Source organism: Panthera onca, chromosome B2, assembly GCF_046562875.1.
Source record: "Panthera onca isolate mPanOnc1 chromosome B2, mPanOnc1 haplotype 2, whole genome shotgun sequence".
Classification (NCBI taxonomy): Eukaryota; Metazoa; Chordata; class Mammalia; order Carnivora; family Felidae; genus Panthera; species Panthera onca.
The window spans coordinates 64,298,467-64,316,388 of NC_138343.1; the positions used below are offsets into that span (position 1 = coordinate 64,298,467).

Consider the following 17,922-nt stretch of genomic DNA (forward strand, 5'->3'; position numbering starts at 1 on the left):
ACCATTGATATAAATGCAAATAACCTAGATAACCAGCAAATATTGAATTAGTTGGTGAATTATTCTAGTAATTAGACAATTTACTAATATGTTAAAGAAAGTGCGTGTCTATTTAAGAATGACTTCAAGGATTCCAAAGTGTTGTGTGATGAGATAAAATGGTGGCAAGAAGTGTTTGCTACTTTTGTATAGAATTTTGACTCCATGGAGGAACTGGTAATTCAGAAGAGGCTTATATGGAGGAAGGCAGTTGGGTGACGGAAGGATATGAAGATGGAAGACCCCCTGCTTGTGAGCTACCTGTTTCTTTAGTGACCAAATAGAGGAGTATTTAAAATCTGATTGGCTTTTGATAAGTGTTTTTAATGGAATGAATGAAGGGTGAGTTCTCTTTAAATCTGTTGATGAAGACCTTATATTCTAATCCATTGTGTATGGATCTTTGGTTAAATTATCAGAGAGTTAAACTCAGAACCCATGATTTTCTGGATTCTAGATTTTCAGTCAAGAATATGCTCAATATTTTACAAGACTCATATGATCCTTATGACATGTAATAATATGCTCTTGTTGATATATGTGAATACATCTATGTTAAAATTGATATAAACAGCACTTAAACCAATTTTATAGTTTCAATACATTTCAATAATGAGCACAAATTTTAAGTATAATGAGAGCAAAATAGTTCATCATATTTTAAGGAATTTTCTTTCAATAGATTACATATATAATTGTAGAGATATTTTAGTTCTTTCAGATAATGGCATTTCCAAAAAATTTAAAAGACATATAAGAATATAGAAAAATTGACAATCCATGAATATTCAGTTTGTCTTGCCAGTAGAGAAGACAACTATTTATTATGTTACATTATTATTATATTGTTTATTTATACTTCACACATTTAAGCACGCCTTAATTCTTTTTATTACTGCTGGCAGGTATTATAAATTCTGTTTTACAGATGAGCAAACTTGAGATTCACTAAGTAACTTGTCTAGGTCATCATACATAAATGAAAGAAGCAGGATTTAACCTAAGTCTGTCTGGTTTCAAAATTTGCTTGGTCTCTACTGTCTGATCCCGACAGCCAGATAAATGTCAGATGAATGAACACACACACACACACACACACACACACACACGCACACACATAGAAATTTATTTCCTTCTATCCTTATTTAAAACTATGTATTAGCGTAAAAAAGCATACAGGTGCTATAATAATTATATAGGCAATCAGAAAATGCAACAAAAGAATATTCTGAATTGGATGGAACTTAGTTTATTCATATAATCATTTACTGAGTGTAGTCACTCCAGTGACTCTGGTTGTAATTGAAGCACACTGGAAGTTTAGAAACGTTATGGTTGATGGTTCCTCTCACTTACCTCTTCCTTTGTAAATGTCACTGGGTGCTAGAAATCAGTTCACTCTGAAAGATTCCCTTGTCTCCATGCCCCAGTTTCTCTGACACTGTATTTCTTCCTATGATGACAGTAGGGGGCACTTGATGAGACCCCTTTTGCACTGGTATGCCAATGGAATTTAATAGAACAATTTCTCTCAGGCTTCTTCAAATGCTCTCTCTCTTGTTTCAAACTGTTACCAAGTATGTCACTACTAAATCGAAATTTCTGGGGAAAGAGATAAACCATATGTTGCTTTTCCCTTCAGCATATTTTAACCATATGGTACTCGAAATGGGAATGCAACAGTGCTAGTAATTTAGACTCCCTGTGCTCCTAACACTACCCCATTCCCTAGCTAATTAAAAAAAAATCCTTACTACTAGCTTGGAAAAGTTGTCTCTGCCAAATAAATAAGGAGCAGGACTAGGAGACAAAATGTAACTGAAAGGTGCATTTCTGATGAAGTGGGCCTGGGCATGTGGACACATCAGCTCAAGATGGTGGATCACAGAACACACTCTGAACTCCTGAAAATTTTCTTTGTTTGACTTAATTCTGGCATGGAACAAAGAGCTCCCAGGTTGTCACTGATACAATACTCATTGTCAGCATAAGGGCTAAGCCTATAGCATTATATTTTATTGGATTTACATTTACTGAATACTTGAGGAGTGACAGTTGTCATTCTGGGTAACACTATAAAAATGTTTTCAACAGTGTAAGAATGACAGCAAATATCTTTGACATAAAACTAATAAGGTTTTAAGGGTTTTTTTTAAAAAGTACGTATGAGATAAAAGTTTGTTAGATACTAGAAAAATCGGGAAATTAATCACATAGAAATGTCATGTCCACTGGTCAAATACAGCTATTCATTTAAATAAAAAAAGATCAGATTTGATATGAATTGATTTCATGTAAACTAAAAAGCACAACTCAGAGCATCTGCAAATTTTATATTCCAGTCTGTGCTTTGCTTTTCATTGTGTTCATGGTGTCTTTGAACATAAATAATGTTTTTATTTTTAATTTTAATATCCTCACATTTATCAATCTTTTCTTTTTTTAATGTTTATTTATTTTGAGACAGAGAGAGCGAGAGAGAGTGAGTATGATTGGGGGAGGGGTAGACAGAGAGGGAGAGAGAGGAATCCCAAATAGGCTCTACACTGATGTGTACACTGATGAGCCTGATGTGGGCTTGATCTCACCAACCGTGAGATCCTGATCTGAACGGAAATCAAGATTCAGACACTTAACAGACTGAGTCACCCAGGTGCCCCATCAATCTTTTCTTTTAGGGATTTGGTTCATTGAGTGTCATTTAAGAAATTATCCTCTATTTCAAACTCATAAGGATTTTTTTACGTTTTTCTTCTAAAAATTTTAGTTTTCACTTTTAGGTATTTATTAAATATAAAATTTATTTTTATATATGGTAGGAGTAGATACCTGATTTTTCTCTGATAAGGAAAACCAATCATCCTTGTACCATTTATAGGATGATTCATTGTTACTACTTTGTAATGACATTTATGTTACCCATTACATTTTGTTATGTGTCTGGGTCTATTTCTGATCTTTGTATTCTGTACTCTGTCAATTTGCTTATCCTTGGCCCACATCACTGTTTTAACCACATTAAATATAGAAAATTCTATCTCATAGGACAAGCCTCTGTTTAATTCTCATTTTCAGAATTGTTCTAGCTATTCCTGGCTCTTTAATTTCCTAAATAAATTTTAGAACTATGTCAAACTCCTTAAAAATGTCTGGAGCTTTGGCTGTAATCATATTGAACTTATGGATGAATTTTGGGGAAATTGAAACTCATACACTTGAGTCTCCTCATCCATATTTTGTTAGGTAGAACCCTAACATTTACAGGTTTTGATGCTATTTTGAATAGAATCTTGTTTTCTTTTATAATTTTTTAGTGGTTATTGTTAAGGTATTCAACTGCAATTTATTTTGAATGCTGATCTCACAACCAGAAAACTTTCTTGACTTGCCAGTATTTTAAATAATTTGTACATTTCTATGGATTTTCCATGCAATTAGGTCATCTGCAAATAAAGGTAGACATACATGTATTTCTGTCTAATACTTTAGTATAGTTTACTTCTTTTAATTATCACAGTGACTAGAACTTCAAATAAAATTTTAAATAAAATGGTGGTAGTAGTCACCTTTATCTTGTTTCTGGTTTAAAATAATGCTCTGAAGTTTCACAGTTAAGGATAATAACTTGCTTTAGCTTTTTCACAGGTATTCTTTATCAAGGTAAGGAAATGGTCTTGTCTTCTGAGTTTACTAAAATATTTTATTATAAATGTAATTTTTAACATTTTATTTATATTTTTTGTCATTTATTTAGATGATTGTATAATTGTTCTCCTTACTTGTTACTATAGTGTGTAACAGATTTTCTGATGTTGCACCACCTTGATAAACTTTTCTTGTTCCTGGTATATATTTTTTTAATAGGTTAATTATACTCATTTGTGTTTTATTTAGCATTTTTGCATCTATAAGTGAGATTAGTCTATACTTTTCTTGTATGTCTCTTAGTGATATTTATTGTTGCTTTGTAGTTACTGTTCTTGTGGTTCTTTGCAATAGTTTATATAAAACAATAAGGAGTTTTTTCCTTGGAGTTAAGATTACCTTGAAAGTCATCTGGGCCTCTGGGCCTTTGCAGAATCTAACAATATTGTAACTATTAATAATCTAATTTCTGTAAACTTCATTGCCTTATTGGCAAATGGAAATGGTTTTCCATTTCATCTTTGAGTTTAAGCGATTTATATTTTTCTAAGTGTTATCCATTTCATCAAAGTTGTAAATTTTATTTGCTAAAATTTTTTTCCTAGTATATCCTATTACTTTTTAGAATCTTTCCAGTATCTGTTGTTAGTCCTCTTTTAAATTATCTCATGTTGTTTTTTATATCATCTCTCATTCTTTGCTTCGTGAATAGTATTTCTGGAGATTATAGCTTGTTTTCTTCATCAACACTATTGTTTCTCAGCTTTCCATTTTATTAATTTCCCTTATTTTTATTATTTCCTTTGTTCTGTTTTCTTTAGGATGACTTTACTGTTCTTTTTTGTTTTTTAAGTTGAACACTTGGTGTGTACTTAAAAATTCTTCTTTATTTTGTTTTCATCATATCCACTTAAGTCCACAAACATACTGTAATATACTTCAGCATTAACACACACATTTTTATGTGTACTATGTAGAAAAGTCATTCTAAATATATTGTAGTTTCCATTGCTGTTTCCTCTTTGCTTCAAAGATTATGCAGGAGTTTTTAGTTTCTATTCACGTATAAATGTTTCACTATATTTTATTGGTAATGTATACCTTAATTATCTGAAAATATATATGATATAATTTCTTTATAGCTTATTTAAGCTTACTTGTGGAAGTATTCCTCCTTGTATACTTAAAGTCTCTTTTTCTATTTTCTAGGCATATACATATATAATACATATATAAAATAAATTTTTTAATATTATATGTGTGAGACCAATATTGTTCAAATATTTTATATATTTACTATTTTTTGTTTCTAATAAAAATGTGTTAAACTCTTATACTGTGATTGTGATTTTGTATCTCCCCGCTAGTCTTTTTTTTCCCTTTTAATTCCAGCATAGTTATTATACAGTGTTATATTAGTTTCAAGTGTACAATATAGTGATTCAACAATTCTGCACATTACTCGGTGTTCATCATGATAAGTGTGCTGTTAATCCCCTTCACCTGTTTCACCCATCCCTCCATCCACTTCCCCTCTGGTATCCACCAATTTGTTCTCTATAGTTAAGAGTCTGTTTCTTGGTGTGTCTCTTTTTTCATTTGCTCATTTGTTTTGCTTCTTAAGTTCCACATATGAGTGAAATCCTGTGGTATTTGTGTTTATCTGACTGACTTATCTCACTTAGCATTATACCCTCTAGCTCCATCCATATCGTTGTAAATGGCAAGATTTCATTCTTTTTTATGCCTGAATAATATTTCATGCATATATATACCACATCTTCCTTATCCATTCATCAGTTGATGGACACTTGGGCTGTTTCCATAATTTGGCTATTGTAAATAATGCTGCTATAAGCATCAGGGTGCATGTATTCCTTTGAATTAGTATTTTTGTATCCTTTGTGTAAATACCTAGTAGTGCAATTGCTGCATCATAGGTAGATCTATTTTTAACTTTTTGAGGCACCTCCATGCTGTTTTTCAGAGTGGCTGCATCTATTTGCCTTCCCACCAATAGTGCAAGAGGGTTTTCCTTTCTCCACATCCTTCCCAAGACTTGTTGTTTCTTATGTTGTGATTTTAGCCATTCTGACAGGTGTGAGGTGGTATCTCATTATGGTTTTGATTTGTATTTCCCTGATGATGAGTGTTGTTGATGATGAGTTTCTTTTCATGTGTCTATTGGCAATCTGAATGTCTTCTGTATTCTATATTATCTTCTTGATGGATTGATTGTTCCCTTTATGATTATATAGTGTCTTTTTTCATTTCTTGTCAAAGTCTTTGTTTTAAAGTATATTTTGTCTGATATGAGTATTGCTACCCTGGCTTTCTTTTCACTTACATTTGCATGATAAATTCTTTTCCATACCTTCACTTTCAATCTGCATGTGTCTTTAAGTATGAAATGAGTCTCTTGTAGGCAGCATATAGATGGGTCTTGCTTTTTTATCCATTTCATTAACCCTCTGTATTTTGATTGACATTTACATTCCATTTGCATTCAAATTAACTATTGATAGGTATGTACTTATTGCCATTTGTTACTTGTTTTATGATTGTTTTTATAGTTCTTCTCTGTTCCTTTCTTTTCTTTCTCCCTTTTCTCATGGTTTGCTGCCTTTCTTTAGTGATATACTCGGATTCCTTTCTCTCTTTTTTTGCTTATCTATTACTGTTTTTTTTATTTGTGGTTACCATTAGGTTTGAATATAACATCTTATGCACATAGAAGTCTATGTTAAGTTGATGGTAGCTTCAATTTGAACCCATTCTTTACTCCTCTTCTCCTGCCCACATTTTAAGTATATGGTGTCATACTTTACATCCATTTTGGGGAATACCTTGCCTGATTTTATGGGTATACTTATTTTTACTGGTTTTGTGCTTCCTACTTTTCTTACTGCTACTTTCAGTCTTTTCTTTCCACTCAGAGTCCTCTTCAACATTTTTTGTAAGACTGGTTTAATGGTGATGAATTTCTTTAACTTTTGGTTGTCTGGGAAACTCTTTATGTCTTCTATTCTGAATGATAGCCTTACTGGATAGAGTATTCTTGGCTGCATATTTATTCTTTTCAGCATTTAAATACAGCATGCAAACTTTCTGCTGAAAAATCAGCTAATTGCCTTATGGAATTTCCCTCGTATGTAACTGTTTTCTCTTGCTGCTTTTAAAATTCTCTCCATATTACTACTTTTTGCCATTTTAATTACTATGTGTCTTGGGTTTCACCTCCTTGGATTGATTTTGTTGGGGGATCCCTGTGCACCCTTGATGTGGATTTCTGTCTCCAACACCACATGGGAAGTTTCAAGCTATTAGTTCTTAAAATACTTTTTCTGTCTCCTTTTCTGTGTCTTGCTCTGGGATTCCTATAATGTGAATGTTATTATACTTGATGGTGTTGCTGAGTTGCCTAAATCTAATTTATTTTTTAGTTATTTTTTTTCTCTGTTCTCTGGGTCTTGATTGCTTCCATTACTCTGTCCTTCAGGTCACTGATCCATTCTTCTGCCTCCTCTATTCTACTATTTATTGCATTTGGTTTATTTTATTTTTATATTTTTTAATGTTTATTTATTTTTGAGAGAGAGAGAGAGAGAGAGAGCACGCATGAGTGGGGGAGGGTCAGAGAGACAGAGAGGGAGACACAGAATCCAAAGCAGGCTCCAAGCTCTGAGCTGTCAGCACAGAGCCTGATGTGGGGCTCAAACTCATGAGCCATGAGATCATGATATGAGCTGAAGTCAGATACTTAACCAACTGAGCCACCCAGGTGCCCCTCCATTTGTTTTATTTTTAATTTCAGTTAATTGAGTTCTTCATCTCTGATTTTTTTAAATGCGTTCTGTCTCATTGTTAAGGGTCTCACTAAAGTCCTCCACTTTTTTCTCAAGTCCAATGAGTAGTATCTTTATGACCATTACTTTAAATTCTGTATCAGGTATATTACTTATCTCTGTTTTATTTAGATCTTTTCCTGGGATTTTTTCCTGTTCTTTCATTTGAGACATATTCCCATGTCTTCTCATTTTGTCTGTCTTTGTATAATTTCTATGTGTTAAGAAAGTCAGCTACATCACTTGCTTTTTGAAAGTAGTGGCCTTATGAAGAAGAAGTCCTATAGTGCCCTGCATTGCAGTGTCCCCTATTCACCAGAACCTGGAACTTCAGGGCTGTCTCCTATGTGTGTTGTGTGCACCTTTTGCCTTTAGTCCACTCATCTGCAGTGGCTCTTTGCCTGTTGTGGGCAGAATTTGGTCCCTGTGTTGTTAGTGGGCCAGGCTGGTCCTGCCATGTGCTTGAGTAGAGTCAATGCAGGCATTACCAGAGATGAAGTAGCACTGAACTGCAGGGCACTTTCTCCGTCTTGTGCTCTGAGAAGCATTTTTGGTGGGCAGGACCTATGGTCAGGACAGGTGTTTGCACCCAGTACACTGCTGGGGCTACAGTTGGACTGGTGTGTGTGGTTATCATCCCCTCTCCTCAAGGCAGGAGTCAGTTTGGAGTGGTACTGATACCTGTTGGGGCTGCTTGCACACTTCCAGGCTTGTGGCACTGGTTTGGATGGGCTCCCGCCAAGGGCATATTAGAGGGGGCGGGTCTGTAGGAGAATGTGGATGTGGGGTGCAGGGTGTTAGCAAGTTGGTTTGAGTGTTGGCATTGTGCTGGTTCCTGCAGGTATTCTTGTGTTGAAGGCAGGGGTTGGCGGGGGGGGGGGGGGGGGGGGGAGAAATGATGCCTGCCAGCTTCTTTGTTCCTAGAGAAGTTTCCCCACTATCCCTGCCCCTGTAGCACATGTTTTGAGGTTAGTAAATAAATCTCCTTCCTGTATTGGCCAGGTGTTTTTCAAAGTGCTGTTTCTGTGCTGTATCTCAGCAAGGCTATTTGTTGTGCTCTCTCTTTAAAGGCAGAGACTAAGTTTCCTCTTGCCCTCCAGGCTCTCCCAGAATCAAGTCTACTGATTTTTAAAGTTCCATGTGTCAAGCCCCACTAACTGTAAGAACTCACAAATTATGCCCCTCTGGTTTTCAGAGCCAAATGTTATGGGGATTCATCTTCCCCATGTGGGTTCCCCATGGCTGGGGTGCCTGGTGTGAGGTCTGTTTCTTTCCCCTCTCAGGATCCACAGCATCCTTCCCTCCTGCAGAGAATCCCTGTGGGTCTCTTTAGCTCCTGACAGTGTCTCTGCCCTTCCTACCCTCTTTGATGTGGCCTCTTCCCTAAATTTAGCTGTGAGGAGTCTGTTCTTCCAGTCTTCAGGTCATTTCTGGGTTATTTACGCTGATGTGGGTGTTATGTAGTTGTACCCATAGTATTCCACCATCTTTCCTAGAACTCTGAGATCTCCCGAGAAGGAAAATGGATGTGAAATTGTTAAGAGCAAGAAACAAATGGAACCAGAGAGGATAAGCTAGAAACTTGGTGGACAAACCGGAATCTGTGTTTGTATTTCACTGCCTTCAAGCCTTGACCTTTGATGATGCAGGTGACCTATAGAAGAAGCTAATGCCCTTTTGCTACAGAACTGTGTATAAGGACAGAACTGTGTATAATGATGCAGAAGTTGAAGAAGCTTCAGGACCAGACCCAGCAGGAGTCAGAGGAGCTCTTGGCACAGGGGCTTTCCTGGGCACTACAACTGAGCTGCAGAGCACAAAATAGCTATTACCTAACTTCCTCCTTCCAAATGTTATACAAATTTCTATTGAGGCCAACCCTAAACTGGAAATATACAGGGAAGGGAATTCTGGGAAGCCTAGTTCCAATGTAGCTGGATTGACAAGTGCAAGGCCATCACAGATTTCTTTTATTATTACTTTATTTCTTTATTCCTTTAAATGCTTTTAGCTGGTAACTATTTTCTCTGATAGCCACTATTCTTATGATGCTTTCTTTTGTCTTCGGTTTAGCTTATTAGAAATTTCCCATCTTTTTGTATATGATTGTCTGTTTATAGTAGCCAAAAGTGCATGCCTCAGATCTCCTGATCGGAAAGCATAATTGACCAGTTTCTCCAGCTTTTGCTATTCTGGATTCAACCCCGTATTCATGATGAGGCCACACTTTTCTTAGTGTAAGTCTGAGCATATCAAGAGAACTAATACAGGCCCATTTCTGGGACATGTAGACTCATCCACCAGGTGACTTTGATTAAAGGACTCCAGATTAGAGTGTCAAAAAACTTATTGCAACTGCACTGTGGTACAAGACCTTCCTATCCTATACTTTCTTCCCCCTGTTCTTCACAGGGTTCAGACCTACATCAGTCAGAAGGGTCCCATTCATTTCCCACCTTTCCCTTTTGTCCTCACAAGAATTTTCTCCAATAAATTTCCTATACATTTAATCCTGTCTTAGCTTCTTGGAAAACCTGAACTAATGCACTGTGTATGCATGTGCTTACAAAGTGTGTTTTAAAAAAGCATATAATTTTTAATCAACAAATCTTTTAATAGGCAGGTTTCATCTACCTACCTTTATTGTGATTTATAACATATTTAGTCCTACTGTTGCATTGTTTTGCCAGCCTTTTTTCTTTATCTTTAACTTTCCCTTTCCATGGTTTCAATTTGACTGCTGGTCAGGAAAATCTTGGGATATTGGAATAACAAAGCCTAAACTTTTGGTGGTTTCAAGTCAAGGTTATTTCTCATTCATTCTACATGGTCGTTGTGGGTTGACTTATTGAGTCATTCAGAAACCTAAGCTGATGCAGGATCCATCTCAACACATGCTTCCTAAGAGAAGCAGAGAAAACAGAATATGCCAAACACCTACTTGGCTCGTAAAGCTGCCATCTACAGGTGACACAAGCCACTCCCACTCCTATGCCATTGGTCAAAAGAAGTCACTTGGACATCCTGGATTCAAATGGGCAGGGAAATGCAGTGCTATCATGTGTCTAGATAGAGTAGGGTGTTTGTGTATTGTCCAATGACTCTATAACTTTTATCCCCCTCTGCTGGGCTGGAAGCTATAAAATATATTTTTATTATTTTAATTATTATTCTCCAATATGTCACATATTTAAATATTACATATTTTCTTAACAAGTTCTAGAATGTATATAATATTTTAATCTTCTACCCAGATTTTACTGAGTTATTGTAATGGAGCCATTATAAGATGAAGTAAATTTAAGTTACATTTGTCATGGGATACATCACATTTTGAACTATAAATTTTAAGTGGAATTATTAAAGTAAAGAAGACCTTTAAATTCAGCAGAAAGGAATTATTTTCATAGAACACCATAAAAATTAATTTCAACAGAGAATCTTATTTCTGCATTTGAAAATGGCAAAAGAAAAATAAAATCAGTTATTTAGTAGAGCTGTATGTTTTTCATCAAGGCAAAGCAGCAGAGACAAGTATATGGACAAAGAGTAAACCAACATTAATTATGCTACCATTCATGAATTGTTTTTCAATTTATCCAAAATATCTAATTTTAGAACGCTAGTGATTAATGTCCACTAGTAATTTATTTCCTAATGGCTGAAGAAACAAAAGAAGTGATAACCCGTTTTTCTTTAGATTGGGTTTGGATTGCCTTATATAATCGTTTTTGTTCTCTTCATTTACAGATGAACCCTGAAAGCCATATGTTGAAGAAGCACAAGATGGAAGGAGGCTGAGTTTCTGGGTCACTGTCAGACTAGAAAGGTTTATGTGTACTCTTGGGTGAGTGAGAAATAAGTGTTGCACCAGTAAGATTTGGTGGTTTGTTACTGTAGCAGGTGTTATCTAAACTAGTACAGTGCTGGAAGGTGAGCTGCCATCTCACACCTATTCTTCCAGCAAAAAAAAAAAATGTGATTTTAGTTTAATGATATATGATTGTCTATCACTGTAATTCATGTATGTCAGAGGAGAGCAGAAAAAATTGCCTTATAGTCATGGAAGTTATTTTCATATAACCACCTTACGAGCTTTTAAAACTGAAAACAAGCTGTACATAGGTAATGGAGTTCTATTTTTTTACTGAAGCAGATTAAATATACATTTTATTTATTTGGGTGGTATCTCTTTGGTTTGTTTCTATTGAATGGATGCTTACTTAATTACTTTAACCTTAGTCTTAACAATTGAAATGAGATTTGAGTAGTCTATAGGATTTTGAAAATTATCATTGGGATGGGTAGGTTGCATGGTATGTTAAATCTTAGAAAACCAAGAATAGGACTTGCCCAGTGAAGCTTGAAAAAGACTGTTTTAGAACCAGTAAATTAAAGTTTGACACTTATGTAAATAATTTGGACTACAGTCTTTTGAAATTGCTTATCTGTTTCTTCTAACAGATAAATATTGAGCCATTGCCATGTATAAACCACCATGCTGGGCCCTATAGGCAATGCAAAAAGAATATGACAGACTGTCTCACGGTGTCTGCCCTCCAGGATCTTAAATTTTTGAGGTAGGATCTATTCAAATACATAATATGGAATACTATGTTATAAATGCCAAGAGTTATAGGCAGTAAGTGATGCAGGGACTTAATCCTGAGAAGGGATACAGAATCCCTCACTGAGGCAATTAGAGGAGCTTTATCAGTAGAGACAGCATTTGTGATGCATCTTCCAAAAAGGGAAGATTTGATGTATTGAATAAATTGAACAGCTATACCCAAAGCATACAAAACAAGGCAGGATGGTTTCTGGCAAGGGTGTCTTCAGACCCTTCCATGATTTTAATAGATAGATTGAGGCATTCTTGACACATGTTGATTGGCATGATTCTGGGATTGTTTGACAAGTCCATTATCCATAAAAATAAGCAGATTTGGGGTCCCTAGTACATAGGGTGAAGTAAAAATCGTTCTCACATTATAATGCAGAATTGTAACAAATATAGATTTGGTATTGGGAAACTTAAGTTCAGATTCTGACTTCACAGGATAAGCAGAAATAGTCACTCAATGTCTTTGAGCCTATATTAATTCATAGTATGTTATAACTCATCATATGTATTTTATTTGCTTCAACTACAACTGTCATGATATATTTGCAAGAAATATGTTCCAGAGGAAAAAAAAAGTCTTCAGCTAGGTCAGGTTTTATTACAAGTAGCTCTACCACTTAACTCTTATAGCCAGTAGATCCAATGATGCTTGAAGTGTTTATGGCAGGTTAGGATGAGATATGGAACTAGTATTAAGGTCGAGTAGAAAAATCACAACAGAAAGGCTGAAGAAAACTTGCATCCTCTTCATCATGCATTATTAAAACATAGCCCTGGGCTTGCTACTGAATCTTCGTAGATACTGAATATCTGAACAGATGACCATGTTACCTGAGTTGTGACCCGTTTTTCACTGGGTGTTTTCTGATCCATCTAGACAAAGAACTTTCAACATTTCTTTTAGTGCCCTTCTGCTAGAGCCAAACAAGTTTTATATGTCTGAACAAATCTATGTCACTGTAATTTTTGAAGGATATTTTCATAAGTTACAAAATTCTAAATTGACAGTTTTCTTTTTCCTTCAGCATTTTAAAGATGTCAGGCCATTGTCATTATACCTTTCCTTGATTTTGATGAAAAGTCTGCCACACATATTACTGGATTTTTCCCCTGAATGTAGCATGCATTTGTGTGTGGGAGTAGGGATGAGAGTACGTGTGTCTCCTTTTTTTTTTTTTTAACATTTATTTATTTTTGAGAGAGAGAGAGAGACAGAGTGCAAGCAGGAGAGGGACAGAGAGAGAGGGAGGCACAGAATCCAGTGAAATGCTCTACCCCTGAGCTATACCCCTGTGAGGCACAGAATCCAAAGCAGGCTCCAGGCTCTGGCTCTGAGCTGTCAGCACAGAGCCCAACGCGGGGTTCAAACTCACCAACCGTGAGATCATGACCTGAGCCAAAGTAGGATACTTAACTGACTGAGCCATCCAGGTCTCCTAGGAGTATCTGATTTTAAGATTTTCTCTTCTCTGTTTTTCAGATGTTTGACTTTGTATTTATCCTATTTGAGATCCACTTCATTTTTTGTCTAGGATCTGTGGGTTGATTTCTTTCATCAATTTTGGACATTTCTTGACTATCCTCTCAAATATTGGCTCTATTTTCTTCCTATTCTACTTCTTAGAATCAAATACATGTACATTTGAACACAGGTTTTGGATGCTTTTCTCAGTTCTTTAATTTTTTTTCTTCTTTTATTTTAACTTGGATAATTTCTATTGATTTGACTCCTGATTCACTTATTCTTTCTTCTGCTTTTTTTTAGGCTACTGTAAAATAAATTGAACAAATTCTACATTTATGACACTGTATTTTTAAATCCTAGGATTTCCTCTTTTTAAAAATAAGTTTCTAGCATTCTACTAAAATGAAGTTCCCCATCTGCATCTATATTGTCTACCACCTTTTCCATTCGTTTTGAAAATGTATGCATATTAAATTTTTATATGCTAATTCCAATATTTTGGTCACATGTGGGTTAACTTGTATTGACTATTTATTGTATTGATGGATGACATTGCCCTGCGTGTTTGCATACCACATATATTTTTTTAATTTTATGTCAGAAATTGTATAAAAAGGACTGTAAATATTATTTACTGAAGAAAAAGAAATCCCGTGGGGCACCTGGGTGGCTCAGTTGGTTGGGCGTCCAACTTTGGCTCAGGTCATGATTTCACTGTTCACGAGTTCGAGCCCTGCATCAGGCTCTGTGCTGATAGCTAGGTGCCTGGAGCCTGCATCAGATTCTGTCTCTGTCTCTCTGCCCCTCCCCTGCTTGCACTCTGTCTCTCTTTCTCTCTCTCTCTCTCTCCCTCTCTCTCTCTCTCTCAAATAAAAAAAAAACATTAAAAAAAAAAGAAATCCCATGCCTGTGGCAGGCTGCAAGTGATGAAGCTGAAGCAGTCTAAGCTGGAGTTGAGCTAGCTCTGGGGCTGGTTGTAGCTTTTGTAACATCTGTAGTTCACCACAGGTTTCAAATGTTTTAGGAGAGGAATTGGGACTAGTTTATCTGAGCACCAGTGTAAACTTTATGTTTTACAGCTCAATAACCATCTTTCCATGCCATTCCAATTTTTTTTTTTGGTTCCTATGGTGGTCTTTTGGCTCTCTCCTGACTTTCTGAGCTTCACAGACTATTTCTACATTGCTGCTGTGGTCTTAGCTTTTGGCACGCCAATGCCTTGCACTCAAGTAAGGGCTGTGAGTGACTCAGGGGATGATGTTTCTCAGCTCTGCTGTCATGCACACCCAGGTTTTAGTTGCTGTGTACTAGATCCATCTTTTCAAGAAATCTCTCTTACCTTCTTTCCTTGTCCGCAGGCTTTAGAGCACTACCGTGTGCATTCTGTAAGGCTTTGAGTTACAGCAATCTTTCCCTGCTTTCCACTCAGCTTCCATCCTTCAGCTGGCTATACATGTGTTCAGGGAAAGCTCTGATAAAATTAGGATAAATTTGGTGATTGAGCACACTCTCACAGGACCTCCTTCATGACAGCCACCTTGGCTATAAAAAAAGTTGTTAAAATTTTGGCTAGTTTCTCCTTACCTCTGTCTACAGTGGGTTTGCTCCACCTCCTGTGCCCATGGTTTTGGGTTTCTTCTCTCCTAGGAAGGGTTCTTCCATTTTGGGAATTTAATCCATTTGTATTTCTTTTTATCTTCAACTCTCTAATCAAAAAAAACCCAAAACCATAATTTTATAATTTGTCTTCTTGTTCTCTTTATTAAAATGAAAGAAGTGGTCTCATGATTTTATATATATATATATATATATATATATATATATATGTATGTATACATACATGTATATATATATGTACACACACATACACACACGTATATATATATAATATTTTAAATACACAGACATTTTGATGTTTAATCATTTTTTCTGCTTCTCCTCTGGGACCTCTACAATGTCTTGTAATTCTATGATCATAACAATACTAAAATGAGATACTATGTTTACATAAATGAGAGCAATGTATTTACTAGTTTTATTATCTTTTGTAAAACTGTTCCTATTTCTTTCAAGGATCATTGCATATTCCACAAACAAAATATCATTAAATTATCATGTGTTGATCTTTCAAATAGATGATTAATCTTCTGTATTACATCTTTGTATTTTATTTTATGCTCTTTATTCAGTTGACACATGATTAGAAACAAATGTTTCTAGGTTATCAAATATGTGCATGAATTTCCTAGATTTAATTTTTCTAAATGATCATAGTGCATTTCATTTTCTAAAGAAGATATTTGAAATAGCTGTGTGCAGAAGTATTTTAGTTTTTAGTTAAATTATTGAAATTGTTTCAAAAATGTTTGGTCTCTTTCCTTGTTTTGTTGTTGTTGTTGTTGTTGTTGACCTATTACCTAAAGATGATAGACCTTTTTGCCCATTGCCAAGAGCCCAATTGTTTATTGTTTAGCAATATACTTTCTGAAGTTCCTAATTCTTACACTCTTTAATCTATTCATCAGTCTCTATCATGCCGGACTGTCCATTCTCTCTACATGAGACACATTTCTCATTTGATAGGGTTGGTCTTCTCACTAGTTGAGAAGTTGATTTACCACTTGTTCAATACAGAGAGAGACCTTGCTACTGACTCAAAGAGACAGGAACCTGGTCAAAGGACATGGACCATAGAATGAAGAAGCCAAGTGTGGTAGGTTGTATTAATGTCAAAATTTAATACCTGCTCCTTATAGGGTACTACTATGAGCCATCCATGTGGGCAGATTATGCTCCCCTGATTTCAGGTTTTACCATGTTTAACTTCCTTTGGCCAGGGAAATATGATAACAATGTCATGTGCCAGTTCTGGGCAGATGTACTGAGAACCGTTGCATGGTAGTGCCATTATTCTCTTCCCCCTCCTCTAAGAGTAGCAATGTCCCAAGTATCCCAGGTACTAATCCTTCAGCCTATATCTCAGAAAAAAAGAAGACACATGGAACAAATTATATGTAACATGAACAAGAAATAAACAATTAAAATTTTTTTTAATTATTAATTTTTGAGAGAGACAGAGACAGAGACAGAGACAGAGACAGAACATGAGCTGGGGAGGGGCAGATAAAGAGGGAGATCCAGAATCTGAAGCAGGCTCCAGGCTCTGAGCTGTCAGGACAGAGTCCAACGTGGGGCTGGCACTCACGGACCGCGAGATCATGAATTGAGCCGAAGTCGGAGACTTAACCAGCTGAGCCACCCAGGCGCCTCAAAAATAAACAATTTTTGTTGTAAACCATAAAAATCTAGAAGTTATTTCTTCCTGTGGCATAATCTGGTAAAAGTTTACCAATAGGGAATTTTGGGGTGTATGAATTGGATACTATGTTTATGGCTTGGTTCCTAAAGCAAATATAGAAGTACAGTTCTTCTGGAAATGTTTAAAATACTGACATATATTTATTCCTGAAGGATATTTCTTACAGGATTAGAGATAGAAACTTCTTTAAGAACTTACGTTGATTTCTTAGTGTCATCTTAGATGCTCTTTTTTTCTTTTTCCTTAGCATCCAATGCAAACATCTAAACACTGGTTTGCTTAAGTGTCTCATGAAGTAGATTGTATACTTTTTAGGGGAAGTGACTTTGTCATATTTGATTTTAGGTACAGCATCTAGCACAGTACCCATACCATGCTGATGCTCCTAAGTGTTTATTAATATGTAGGTACAAATCCACAATCTGAAAAAGCTGAAGTGGCTAATTTGTAGCAAAACCTGACCTGATCTGAACTCATCTGACAACAAAACCTTATGTGAACTGACACAAAAATGTTTATAGTCATTAATTAACCTACATGGAATGATAATTTATAAGTTTGGCTTAGGAAATACTAAACATTTTATTGTTGGGTACTGCTCTAGGCTCCCCGCCACCAGGTGATGTTACGTGATATAGTGTATATGTATTATCTTACCTTTCTAAAATCCCTCCAATTCCAATTTCTAAAACACATCCTGGCTCCAAGAATTTAAGATAAGATATTGTGGACTTGGGTCAGCAAATCAGCATTTTCTGGACTGTGACCAATCTTTTTTTTTTTTTTTTCTATAGTTATATCATACATACTTTCATCCTTTATCAGATAAATAGCTTTTTGGATTTTTCAGAGTGATCTTGAATTAATTTATAACTTTTAAGAATTTTATACCTAAACTACATGAAAAGAGCATAATTGAAATTTCTGTATCCACAATTTGGTAATAATGTGACATTACTAACATGTAGATATAAATGTTGATGGC

The 17,922-nt window shown here is 35.6% G+C and overlaps 1 long non-coding RNA gene across 1 annotated transcript in view; it reads left to right on the forward strand.

Annotated features, from left to right (window-relative positions):
• Positions 1-17,922, forward strand: part of LOC144616394 (uncharacterized) — a 397,874-nt gene that overhangs the window by 25,664 nt on the left and 354,288 nt on the right. Inside the window, exons 2-3 of the long non-coding RNA XR_013555667.1 lie at positions 11,280-11,376; positions 11,994-12,109. This is a non-coding gene — a long non-coding RNA (uncharacterized LOC144616394). The remainder of the gene's footprint in view (positions 1-11,279; positions 11,377-11,993; positions 12,110-17,922) is intronic.